Source organism: Mobula birostris, chromosome 6 (assembly GCF_030028105.1).
Source record: "Mobula birostris isolate sMobBir1 chromosome 6, sMobBir1.hap1, whole genome shotgun sequence".
Lineage (NCBI taxonomy): Eukaryota > Metazoa > Chordata > Chondrichthyes > Myliobatiformes > Myliobatidae > Mobula > Mobula birostris.
This window is the reverse complement of record NC_092375.1, coordinates 76,240,456-76,254,966: the sequence shown is the minus strand read 5'-3', so window position 1 is coordinate 76,254,966 and position 14,511 is coordinate 76,240,456.

Sequence of the window (14,511 nt, the reverse complement as noted above, 5' to 3'; positions counted from 1 at the left end):
GCCCAGAGCATCACAATATTTTGAATAAAACTTAACATCTCAATTTTTAAAATAATTCTTTCAATTATATAAATATACTTCAATTGTTTTTAAATGTCTGGGCTACCAGAAGGACATCGTAACATTCAGGAGCAAGGCCCAAGGACCCACCATCTGCCAGGCAGCCGCTTTTCTGGACAGACCAAGACTTCGGTCTCATGTGCGAAATGTGAACATATCACAGAGGATCTCAGCGTAGTGATGGTGGGGGTGTGGGATGGGGTTGTTGAAAGTGAGATGGGGGTCAGGCTGATCTAAAACAAACTGCAGGGTATCGACAGTTGTCAAATGGCAACATCTGAGGTGTTCAGTCTGGAGGTAGCTTCTCAATTCATTTATGTGTTTTGAGGGAAGAATAAAACGTTGTATCTTACATTTGTTGTCCTTCAGCAGAGTGAAAGACAAGAGCCAGCTACCAACCTTTATCATGTAGAATCAGTATATCTAATCCTAAGGTTGTTTTGCCAGGGATGGTGATGGGGAGAAGCTCCCACTACCTATTGAATGCTCCCAATGGTGTGCACTTCAAATAGCCTTGGACAACCAAGATCCGCTCCTGACCTTAACATGTAGATTAGTTACTAAGCCAGGCAGAACTGTTTCTATTGTCAGTAGAAGGGGCAAAGGTGGGTTACTGGTGCCTTAAACCAGTCGCTTCAGGCAGATAGGGCTTCTCTAGGGGAGGGAGCACTCTGCTGCCTTGCAGCTATACTCACTCATGGAGGGGGGCGCTTCAGGAGTAAACCCTGAGGGAAAAATCCAGAGATGGATCCCTAAGGCGGTCTTATGGTGGGTTCAATGCTGACTGGCAACTCCTGCAACGCTGCTGGTGCCAAACTGTATCGGTCTCTGCCGTTCCTTTGGATTCAGTAGATGCGTAGAGAGGGGGAGCTTGCTACATGGGCAACAGCCTGCTCTCCATATTGTACTGTCCTGGCTTTGTGTATCCGAACAGCTAAGATGCAATGTCCTTGATCATCCCTGACCATCAGAGGCCTTAGGGAATCTAATACTATCACAGACTATAATTGTCTTCCCCTCAACTTGCACTAGGGTCATGTTTATTTTGTTATGTAAGTTATGTATAATTAAGTTTATGTTCATTAGTGTTTGCCATGCTTGTGCTGCTGCTCCAAAGAAAAACTAATTCTCATGGCATTTACACCCTGTGTTTTTATGCCTATTAACAATGAACTTGAACCTGAACTTAATCACAGAGCACTAGCTTCCAAGAAACCCTTCTTATTATGTCCAAATGGACGAAGGAAATTGAAACAGAGATCTGCTCAGAGGCAAGCTATTGTGTTGGACTATGCATTGCAGCTCATCAAAGTAAAATTTCACACTGCAGTTTTGTACAATATTTATTTGTGGCCAACTGACTTGACACAAACTTAATTTTTACTGGGTACAGAATACCTATGGCCAATGGTAATTTGCAGGTTAACATATTTTAAATATATTTTGAATAAATGCTGTGAATGAAATCAAAACTTATCATCATGAACCCCTGCGGCCTCTACGGCTTACCACTGAATGTTGATCTTCTATGAATAAGCTCTTTTTGGGCTTCCAGATGCATACAGGTATCGAGTTTAACCAACATTTTGATGACAAACTTTGCCATCTTCATCAGGGAGGATGCCTGGGCACGTCTAGTCCAGTGGTATTAATACCCCTGTTGTCCATCCCTCCTGATTGGTTAGTCCTCAACCAGTCAGGTTTCCTCTGTCCTACCTTGTTTGCAATTACATTCCAGTTCTTACTAAGAGCAAGACCTTCATCTTTGTTAAGATTCTTACATTCTAGTCTTACTTTAATGGCTTCCTTGACCAGGTGGTCCCAAAAGCCATTGGCGTGGCACAATAGTTTTGCGCCATCAAAGTCAATCCTGTAGCCATTGTGAATACAATGTTCTGCAACCACTGATTTCTCCGGGTAACCTAAATGGATACACGTCCTGTGCTCCTTGATGCAGGGTTCCGATATATGCTGCTCCACATTCACAGGGAATCCTGGAAACGCCAGCCATCCTGAGTCCTAGGTCACCTTTGACCTGCATAAACTGGGATTTGAGATTCCTTACAGGTTTGTGGATGGTATTAATCCAGTGTTTCTTCAATATCCTAGCGATCCTTCCAGAAACTGTGGATTTTCTATGTTTCTAGAGCACCAGTACTTGGTAACTGTTATCTTAACTAGAGCTCTAAAGCCCCCGTGTTTTTGGTTTACTCCTGTCAGGTTAATTGTGACTGGCAAGTGTTTCCCACATTCTATGATTATTTAAAGAGGACTCTTGTTTCGTGTCTCAGCAGAGTCATTGTGTTGGAGAGAATGATTTGTCTCATGATGTCGCTCTGTCATTCCCACAAGACTCAGTTGGTATTCTGATGCCTAACATACTCTTCATGTGGTTGAGTCGTCGTCAGTGCATCCCATGACTGAGGCCGCCATCCGCCGCACCCAGGGTAGAGTCAGTGCCAGCAATCACTGTGACAGAGACAGCTTGCCATTCCTCCGCACTTGGGTCCTGCCCTGCGAGCTCACACTGTGACACTTATCTAATCCTGTTAATTGCTTCTTTGAGTTTTAACCAGATCCCTTTTGCTCTAATAGGACCTGATTGCTCCATAAAGGACCTGAAATTCTTGCCCACCCCTCCTGCCCTTCTCCATCTGCAGTCATCAGCATCTCGAAGTCATCCTGCATAACGTCTGACGCCCAGTAGCTACCTTCCAGCACCCCCTGACCTCTGCCAATCAACTTTTTCCACTTAGTAAGTCAACACCACAGCATGGGCTGAAGGCCTGTACACTGCTATGTTCTAATTTGTCACAGAGAATTACCTTCTCTCTGAAGTGAGATAATGACCCTCAATTTTTGGCCATTAGTAAATGCGGTCTTACTGATGTTTCCTATTACCATGGCATTATTTTATTTCCCATGTGGTACTATATTCTGCATTCTGTTATTGGTTTTCCTTTTATGCTTCCTCAATGCACTTCTGGTTGGAATAATCTGTCCAGATCTTTCCAAACATAAGTACATTGAAGTAGTACAAAAGCTTTTTGCTGTATCTTGGTGCATGTAACAATAATAAAATAATTACCAGGCATAGCCAAGAGACACTAAAGACGTGAAAAAAAACATCAACTTCATGGTGCTAATAAATTACAAGATCCTTTTCAAACTGAGCTATCCAGTCTTGACAGAGCAAAGTCTTGGTCTGGTACAGGAGGGCCAAAATGACTGGTGACAAGGCTCTGTTACACAGACTTAGCGCGCGCGCACACGCACGCGCGCACACACACACACACACACACACACACACACACACACACACTCACACGATACATACATAATCTAAACATACACAAAAACACTCTTATCACACGTATGCATACACACACACACATGCACATACACCTATCTCCCTCACATATTCACCCCCACCCTAATCCCTCCCTTCTGGAAAAGATGCCTCACTTTCAGCTGCATTCCTCTTTACTCACCTACTGACTGCTCCACCTGAGATTTTACCCACTCTCCAGCTGCCAGCTGCTTCATCTCTCCAAGAATGAGAAAGTCCGCCCATCCACTCCAGACCTCTTTGTGACTGTTCCAGATTACTGGTTGTTCTTTATCACCTCACCCCCACCACCTCCCCCTCCCATCTTGTTCCAACAGCTTGCACTGCCCAGAATCCTGAACATCTCTCATGAGAATCTTTCCAACTACCTCCACTCCCAACCTCCCTGCCTGACGTTGGCAGACAGTGAACTGCTGGTTCCATGCCCAGTTTCACAACTTTTGCAAGCAGGTACATGGGAACACCTCACTTGCCCACTACTATCACTCAGCATGTACAACGACACAAGGGTGTCTGCATTACAGCAGGCGGTGAAAAAGGCGAATGGTATGCTGGCATTTATAGCGAGAGGATTTGAGTACAGGAGCAGGGAGGTACTACTGCAGTTGTACAAGGCCTTGGTGAGACCACACCTGGAGTATTGTGTGCAGTTTTGGTCCCCTAATCTGAGGAAAGACATCCTTGCCATAGAGGGAGTACAGAGAAGGTTCACCAGATTGATTCCTGGGATGGCAGGACTTTCATATGAAGAAAGACTGGATGAACTGGGCTTGTACTCGTTGGAATTTAGAAGATTGAGGGGGGATCTGATTGAAACGTATAAGATCCTAAAGGGATTGGACAGGCTAGATGCAGGAAGATTGTTCCCGATGTTGGGGAAGTCCAGAACGAGGGGTCACAGTTTGAGGATAGAGGGGAAGCCTTTTAGGACCGAGATTAGGAAAAACTTCTTCACACAGAGAGTGTTGAATCTGTGGAATTCTCTGCCACAGGAAACAGTTGAGGCCAGTTCATTGGCTATATTTAAGAGGGAGTTAGATATGGCCCTTGTGGCTACGGGGATCAGGGGGTATGGAGGGAAGGCTGGGGCGGTGTCCTGAGTTGGATGATCAGCCATGATCATAATAAATGGCGGTGCAGGCTCGAAGGGCCGAATGGCCTACTCTTGCACCTATTTTCTATGTTTCTATGTTTCTATTATGCAGTCATGTACATGCATGCTCTCACAGCTTTAACAGCCAGATAGCTTCCTGGTACTGAAGTTACCGACCAGGTGGCTTCCAACCACCTGACTAGGAATCACAGTGCTTTGAAATGTATTTGTATTGTCAACAGAGGTGGCCTTTGATACAATGGCACAATGAACAAACAGTGGGGCCATTTCATGGAGAACTGATTCAAAGAGCCTGCCTGTGGTATAGCGAAAAGACTCAGCAGGCTCAGCGTTTGGAAAGCAGTAACTGGAATTAAACAGGCAAATGAGAAATCGGGGTCCTATTGAAATGACAGGAGATAACTTATACACAACGTTCATTGCTCATCCCTAATTGATCATTAGAAGATGGTGATGAGCCCCGACTTAAATCACTTATGTCCTTCTGGCGATAGTATTTAGAATCAGAATCATGTTTAATATCACCGGCTTATGTCATGAAGTTTGTTGTCTTTGCAGCAGCAGTACAATGTAATACATAATAGAGAGAAAATGTGAATTACAGTATATATATATATATATATATATATATAAAATAGTTAAATTAAATGAGTAGTACAAACATGAACATTTTTAAAAGGTAATGAGATAGTGTTCATGGGTTTAATGACCACTCAGAAATCAGATGGCAGAGGGGAAAAAGCTGTTCCTGAATCATTGAGTGTGTGCTTTTAGGCTTCTGTACCTCCTCCCTGATGGTAGCAATGAGAACAGGGAATGTCCTGGGTGATGGGGGTCTTTAATGATGGATGCCACCTTTCTGAGGCATCGCTCCTTGAAGATGTCCTGGGTACTATGGAGGCCAGTGCCCATGATGGAGCTGACTAAGATTACAACTATCTGCAGTTTATTTTGATCTTGCCTTGTAGCACCACCGCCTCCCCCCTCCCACACCACCGCACACCAGATGGTGATGCAGCCAGTTAGAATGCTTTCCACGGTGCGCCTGTTGAAATTTGCTTGTGCCTTTTGTGACATACCAAATCTCAAACTCCAAATGAAATATATGCTTCTTCTCACAGTGTTTTCAGATAAAGTGCTGTAGGATGTTGTCCTATGTTGCATACTAGGAGTTTGATGACATCAGCTATAATCTCAGAAAGGTTGCTGGGATGAATTACTAGCCAGTCTTCCTATGTTTCTGCTTGCACTTATAGAGACCTGAGCTAGCTTCACTGTTTTTTTTAAATAGCGAACATTGGTAGGGTGTGAATGGCTTCCTTTTGCACTGTATATTTCCTGGATACTGTATTACATATTGTTTGATTGAGTGATATTCTGATGACTTTTGCAGACAGGGAATCGATACTGAAGTGAAATCTTTTTTAGCCAAATTTTGCCTGGTAAGCTGTTATAAACAGCAGTGACATAATGACCAAATAATGTTTTAGTGATGTTGGTAAGGGATAATTGTTGTCTGGGACACTAGAAGAACTCACTATTATTTTTCAGAATGTATATTTGCAGTTCTAACATCCACCTGAGTGAATATCTTAAATACAGCAGAGGCTCGAAACTCTTCTTTTTCAAAGATCACTAAAAATGAGTATAACAATTTTAATGGATTATAGCTTTGCTAATGTTGTACCCATATCAATTTTGGGAGTTGAGGGTTTGTATTGGACAATCCAGAGATGCAAATGAAGTGGTCGAAGTTTCACGTTCAAACCAGATGCATTCCTACACCATTCATATCCACACACATCAGGAAAGAACGTTTTTATCACAAGAGCTATGTGAGCACTTAGATCATCATTATGTTTACCAACATGGTCCTCAGTCAATGCTTCCACTCCCAGAAATGGTCCATAGGTACTTAACAGTATGTTGCAGAGCAACTTCCTCCATCAGGCAGTAGTCTGGGTTTAATTTCCAACTATGAACTGAAGCAGGAGGTAGAGGAAACAGAGGAAAAGAGAAGATAGGAGAGATAGAAAAGAGAAGAATAATGCCAAGGAAGAAAAAGAAGAGAAGTTCTAAGAAGAGGAAAGAAGGAATGAAGGAAGGGACCAGCAAACATTAGGAACCCTTTCTCTAACAGGACATCCAGGGAGTTTCCAACAATACCACCATCATTAACCCCATCCCTCTGTATTTTTAAGGTGAGATGGAGGAACTGAATGCTAAATCCCAACTTTGATTAATTGGGACTAGTGGAAAAGAGAGTAATGGGATTGTATTACTGATCAGAGTCTGTGAGGATTTTAGAAGAGTCATTGGAAGTTAGATCAAAAAATGCTGAGCTTGTTCATTGTTAAAAGGATATTAGGGTTTTTCTGAGAATGCATCCATCACCACAAGCCTTGATCTGGATTGCTAAGTTCTTCACTGCCTCTTGACTATATATGTGACAATATATCTCTTCCTCATTCCTTTTTTGCACCTCATCTACTGAGGTCTCCAGAACTACACCAATGAGTACCCACTTACACCTTGTTCTGCAGTCTCTTCCAGTAAACTGGTGAGGCCTTTGGAATGACTTCACTCAATGCCCCCAAAACACCTCCACCAGTGATAGCCACAAAACAGTTCTTTATGAAGAGGTTTGGGTTTGAAGAGCACCAGCTATTATGAACTTATGCAAACAACTTAAAATTGTTCACTGTGGCTGTGATTAGCTCAGGATGATCTCTGAATTTGTGTTGTTGTGTGAACTTATTATTCATCCTTTACCATGTGAAAAAAGGAGAATAATTTAACTGCATATCATGTTCCCAGCCCCTGTTTCCCCACAGTATACAGTTCATACCATTACCCCACTGGTGTACTGGAGAGAGAACTGTCAAATATACAGCTTCATAATCTTTACTTTCGTTTAAATTTTTTGTCAGAGAATAAAAAAACTCAAGCACTATTTTTATCCTCATCTGCACCCTTATTCATGCAGAACTTGGTACTTTCAAGCTCCAGTATCAGTGGGCTGCAGGCCTACCAACAACTTATTGCTGGTATGGCAGCTATTGATGGATATCCATTCATAACTTCACTCTGGCACTTTTCTTATTCATGGCAGTGAAGAAGCATCTGCAGAAGAATTCGAATCAAAGGCAGAGCTGGCAAGCATAACATTAACACGATTAAAACAAGGGATTAGAGTTATCACACTGTAGTTCTTGCACCAATGTTTTCGATGACTTCAGCTGAGATTCAGTTAAATCATTGGGCTTTGTAGTACAGCACATCTGAGTAAGCAATGAGCTTTACTAAGGAAAAAAAATGTATAAAAGTTATATTTTGGTGTATTGACTTACTTAAATGTAAAATCATATCTTCAACCTATATAGCCCTCCCTTTGGCTTTACTACCCTATCCTACACAAGGCAGTGGATTCAGCCCAGTGAATCATGGGTAAAGCCCTCCCAGCCATTGAACACCTCTACATGAAACACAGTCATGGAAAAGCACCATCCATCATCAGGGATCTGCACCACCCAGGACATGCTCTCTTCTCACCTCTGCCATCAGCAAAAAGATACAAGAGCCTCAGGACTCACACCACAAGGTTCAAGAACAATTACTACCCCTCAACCATCAGGCTCATGAATAACTGGGGATAACTACACTCTCTTTCCATTCATTAAGATGTTTCCCACAACCAATGATGTCTTGATCTCATTGTCTCAGGTTCTTGTTATTTATTGCTATTTATTTATATTTGCATTTGCACAGTTTGTCATCTTCTGCATTCTCGGTGAGTCTTCATTGATCCTGTTATAGTTACTAATACATAGTTTTGCTGAGTATGCCAACAAGAAAAATAATCTCAGGGTTGTGTATGGTGACATATATGTACTTTGATAATAAAATATTACTTTACTTTGAACGTTGAACTATTTATTTTTAACTGCCATCAGTTTACCATCCGAGTCAATGCAATCATTTTAAAAGTGCTGGGGAGCTGAACAGCGAAGGAGATTTTCTGTGACTGAATTAATTTTAGGGTCAGGCATGCACTGCTGAAAGGATGTGGAAGCAAAGTGAATGGTGACTCTCAAAATGGAACTCTCCTGAGTGTAAGTGTCACACCAGTCACCAACACAAATACTTGCACATTCTCCCTGTGACCACGCTTCCACCTGCTAACTCCATCCCCCACCCAACCCAATCATGTGTGGGCTAAAAAGGGATCAAGTACTTACCTTCAACTTTGGATCAATCATCATTTGAGCTGGGAGCACATCATACAGGTGTGACAAATCTGTGGGGGTCGACAGCTGTGGCAATTGGCCTGCAAATTCTGTCAACGAAATCTGTAAAAGTTATATCAAAGGAACATCAGCATTCGGACATTAGATTAGATTAGATTAGATTATGAGGACACGCAGTCCTCTTTTATTGTAATTTAGTAATGCATGCATTAAGAAATGATACAATGTTTTTCCAGAATGATATCACGGAAACACATGACAAACCCACTTAAAAACTAACAAAAACCACATAATTATAACATATAGTTACAACAGTGGAAAGCGATACAGTATTTTGATAAGAACAGACAATGGCATGTTAAGAGTCTCAAAGTCTCTCGAAAGTCCCATCATCTCACGCAGATGGTGAACCTCCAGTGCCGCCAACTTGCTGATGTAGCATACTGGAAGCATCCGACCACAGTCCAACTCCGAGTCCGTCCAAAAACTCCGAGCCTCCGACCAGCTCTCCGACACCGAGCACCGAGCACTATCTCTGCCGAGCGCTTTGACCCTGGCCCCGGCAACAGGCAATAGGCAAAGCCAAGGATTTGGGGCCTTCCCCTCCGGAGATTCTCGATCGCACAGTAGCAGCGGCAGCGAAGCGGGCATTTCAGAAGTTACTCCAGATGTTCCTCCGTGCTTCTCACGGCTGTCTCCATCAAATCCAGATTGTGCACGGCCCCCTAGTTAACACATACGATATTCATTCGCGCCATCTTCTCCTCCCTCCTTAACATGTCTCCAAAATTAGAAGTACCAATTGTAGTAAGTAATGACCGTTTGTTGATTCATGCTGTGTATATGGGTTTGAGACACAGTTTTGAATTGTCAGAACTGCCTGTCTATTTGGGGACTGTAAGCTTTATAGTGGTGTTTGTCTGAGAGTTCAACACTTGGTTCTGTGTGAATGTCTTTGTTTTGTCTGGTTCATGAACTTGGAAAAAAACATGTCAAGTTGGAAACAGTGACCCTGAAATGAGGACTAAGAGAGAAATTAAACTTACTGGGAAAGCTTTGACGATAGAATTGACAACGTTTGAAAGATTGACAACAAAATTGTTAAAAATATGCAATAAACATCATTAAAAATAACCTGTGCCATATGCAATAGCACAAGGTGCTTCTGAGGACATTAATTTACTGTATAGTGACACTTGTGTTTTGGGTCTAAATGCTGCCCTGGAGGCCATAAGGACGTGAGAAGAAATAACAAGTACAGTAATGCATTATTTTTGTGTGAGAATAAAAGGTTTCTTCTCTGGTTGGCTGTCAGTGACGGGTGGTGTTCCTCAGAGGTCAGTGTTGGGCCAGCTTCTTTTTATGCTGTATATCAATGATTTAGATAATGGAATAGATGGTTTTGTTGCTAAGTTTGCAGATGGTACAAAGATTGATGGAGGGGCAGGTAATGTTGAGGAAACAGGAAGACTGCAGAGGACTTAGATTAGGAGAATGGGCAAAGAAGTGGCAAATTAAATACAATGTTGGAAAATGCATGGTCACACACTTTGGTAGAAGAAATAAGTGTGCAGACTATTTTCTAAATGGGGAGAAAATCCAAAAATTTGAGATGCAAGGGGACTTGGGAGTCATTGTGCAGAACATCCTAAAGGTTAACTTGCAGGTTGAGTCGGTAGTGAGGAAGGCAAATGCAATGTTAGCATTCATTTCAAGGGGTCTAGAATACAAAAGCAGGGATGAGATGCTGAAGCTTTATAGGGCACTAGTAAGGCCTCACCTTGAGTATTATGAACAGTTTTGGGTTCCTTATCTAAGAAAATCTGTGCTGGCATTGGAGAAGGTTTTGAGGAGGTTCACAAGGATGATTCCAGGACTGAAAGAGTTAAGATATGAGGAATGTTTGCTGCCTCTGGGTCTGTACTCACTGGAATTAGGAAGAATGAGGGCCGATCTCATTGAAACCTTTTGAATGCTGAAATGCCTAGACAGAGCTTGGAAAGGATGTTTCCCATGGTGGGGAAGTCTAGGGACAAGAGGTCACAGCCTCAGGATAGATGGGTGTCTACTTAAAACAGAGATGGGGAGAAATTTCTTTAGCAAAAAGGTGGTTAATTTGTGAAATTTGTTACCACAGGCAGCTGTGGAGGCCAGATCATTTGGTTAATTTAAGGCAGAGATTGATAGATTCTTGATTGGTCACGGCATCAAAGATTACAGGGAGAAAGCCAGGAGGTGGAACTAAGGAGGGGAAAGGAAGATCGGCCATGACTGAATGATGGAGAAGACTTGATAGGCCAAATGGCCTAATTCTGCTCCTATGTCTTATGGTCTTATGTGTTCTGGCCTCCCCCCATATCCCAAACAATGGCTTGTGTAACATCTGATGATTGCCTATGTGCTCGAAAGAAAGTAATCATTCTGATTTTGGAGGAAAGTTTTCAGGAGATTACGCAAACACAGTATGATATTGTCATGAAGCAAATATGTGTACTTACAGTGCTGTGGTCCCGGTTTGAAGGTTGAACTGGCTATAGAGCATTTAAAAGAAGTCTGGCATCCTTACCTAAAGAAGGATATACATGCTTTAGATTAGAGGATAGAGGGATGGCAATGGAGATCTACTTGATTATTTCCTGGGAAAGAGTGTTTGGCTCATGAGGACTGATTAATCATTTTCAGGCCATACATCAGAGTAAGTAAGAATGAGGTGATATCATTGAATCTCATATCTAGCACAGCGACACAAGAGTATTACTGTTGACACACAGCTCCAGCAGCCTAGGTTCATTCTTGACCTTCGCCACATTTATTGTGTGGTGGTTACACATTCCATCTATAGGTTTTCCATAGGTACAATAATTTCCACCAATCACCTTAAAGTTATGCCCCCTTGCATAAGCCATTTCTGCCTGGGAAAAAGTCTCTGGCTATCCACTCTATCTATGCCTCTTATTATCTCGTACATCTCTATCAGGTCACTCTTTCAGTCCAAAGAGAAAACCTCTAGCTCACCCGACCTATCTTCATAAGACATACCTTCTGCTCCAGGCAGCATCCTGGTAAATCTCCTCTGCATCGTTTCTAAAGCTTCCACATCCTTCCTATAGGGAGACAACCAGAACTGAAAACAATATTCCACGTGTGCTCTAACCAAGGTTTTATAGAGCTGCAATATTACCTCCCAGCTCTTGAACTCGATCTCCTGACTAACAAAGGCCAATATGCCATATGCCTTCTTACCAATTTGTTCGGCAACTTTGAAGGATCTATGGGCATGTTCCCCAAGATCCCTCAGTTCCTCTGTACTGCCAAGAATCCTACCATGAACTCTGTATTCTGCCTTCAAATCCAAGCATCCAAAATGCATCACTTCACACTTCTCTTGTCACCGGGTTCGGATATGGACCAAGTGCAGAGTGAGAGACGTTGAAGCAGGTCGACAGTTCACAGACTTTAATACGAACGCAGTTAAAGGGAAAATAAACAATAAACACTAGACCAAACAGGGCCGTAATCTAAAACTCTCTAAAGGAATACGAAGTCTACTCTACGGCTGAAAAGAACATCTGAACATTAAACGAATGCCGCTAGTCTTCAGAGTCAGTTGACTTCAAAGTCCAGTATCTCAGGGAAGGCCGAATGCAAAACAGCAGCAAAGTGTTGCTATGCTCTGTTCAAGTCTCAACAAGCACTACGACGACAAGTATGGAGTTAAATACTACCACGATTAAATAATAATTAGCTGACACGTGCAAATTCACAAGTGCAATTGCCGTATCTACTGCGCTGCTGAATCCGTGGTTGTGACATTTCTGGGTTAAACTCCATCCGCCACTTCTCAGCCCAGCTGTGCATCCGGTCAATGTGCCTTTGCAAAATATAACAACCCTCCGCTCTATTCACAACACCATCAGCCTTCGTGATCTGCAAACTTACTAACCCACCCTTCCACTTCCTCATCCAAATCATTTATAAAATTCACAAAGAACAGGCGTCCCAGAACGGATCCCTGCGAAACACCACTAATCACCAACTTCTGGGCAGAATACTCTCCATCTAATACCACCCTCTCCCTTCTACAGGTAAGCCAAATCTGTATCCACTTAGCCAAGTTTCCCTGGATAGTACTTTTGAATATTACTTCTTAGAATATTACAGACAAATTGAGATTTTTATATGTATGTCATAGATAACCCGAAAAGCTGGTTTCCAACAATGTCCTCATGTTTCATTCAAGTCAATGGAATTGAGTTGAATAAACGCTATTCCTCCATGTTGTCCTATTTTACTGGAGTGGCAAAAGGTCAGTCAGAATAATTAAGGAGTTCTCAAGAAGCAAGTGCTGTAGTGATATTCAAAGCTCAGCAGGAAACATCACATAGTCAAGTTTTGCTGAAGCTTCGGGCAATTCAGCACACAAACCAAAGGGTATGCTCTACAGAATTCTTGAAAGTACTGAATCTTGCTCCCTCAAATTTTCTTCCGGAGTTGAGTACAAGCATCGAAAACATCATGATGTTAATTAGAAGAAACACAGATTTGAGCAAAACTGATATGTTCATATTCCTAGCTTCACCAGCAAGTCAAACTTCGACAAGCTGAAGGCTGGGACTAAAGTGGAGGTTTGTAGCTGGTGCAATTGTAAATGGTGACAAAGTCTGAAGTGTTCATTTAAATCTGATAATGTCTGCTAGACTGTAGCTAGAGATCCATTTGATCAGGATGTTAAATCTCATTTGGATCCAGTCAGAACATAGAAAGTGAAGTACCATATCTAAGGAACAGAGACTTCCTTGAATTCAATTTAAGGAGACCTTGAATATCATTGTTCCATTGATACTCAAAACCCAGCATAAAACATTATCTCGGTCATAGATTTTGTTAAAGAACCAAATAATTCTGCTCAGAACCAAAGGGTACATGGAGTACTAATGATGGAATTCACATCAACACCAAAATCCATGAGGAGACCTGTAAAACTTTGAAACCGAGATATAGTTGTAACACAGTAACTTACATCTGCCATTTTTAAATATTATTTTATTGAGATACAGCGCAAAGTAGGCCATCTGGCCCTTCGAGCCACACTGCCCAGCAATCCCAATTTAATCCTAGTGTAATCATAGGACAATTTACAATGACCAATTAATCTACCAACTGATATGTTTTTTAACAGTGGGAAGAAACTGGAGCAGCTAGAGTAAATCCATGCGATCACAGGGAGAACGTGCAAACTCCTTACAGGCAGTGGCAGGAATTGAACCTGGTTTACTGGTACCCTAACCATTGTGCGAACCACTGCGCTACATTGGCTAGATTTACAGGCAAGTTTTTCCAAGTGAAATCGCTTCCATCAAGAAAGTGCCTTAGTACTTCTACGCCCTGGTACTTCAATACACCTTAATACATTGATTGTTTTCCAGTATTAGATATACACCTCATAATGCCACTGGTCACACACAGCATGATGCCACCCTTGCTCTCTTACATTATAACTTCTCTGTGCTAGCTTCAACCTTTATTGAACAGTTTCATTGGGATATATTTAAAGGGATATTCTGCTGTAATGAGCAGACTTGATAGGGCAGCTTCAGTACATTACAGGCTGGTCAAATGTCTTCCAATATTTACAGTATGCTTTCCATATAATCTAGGATTTGGCCCAGACATAACCATTCAACAGTTCCACTGCTGGGAGGAATCTGTTATTGGAGATATCAGTATGACCATAATTGGCA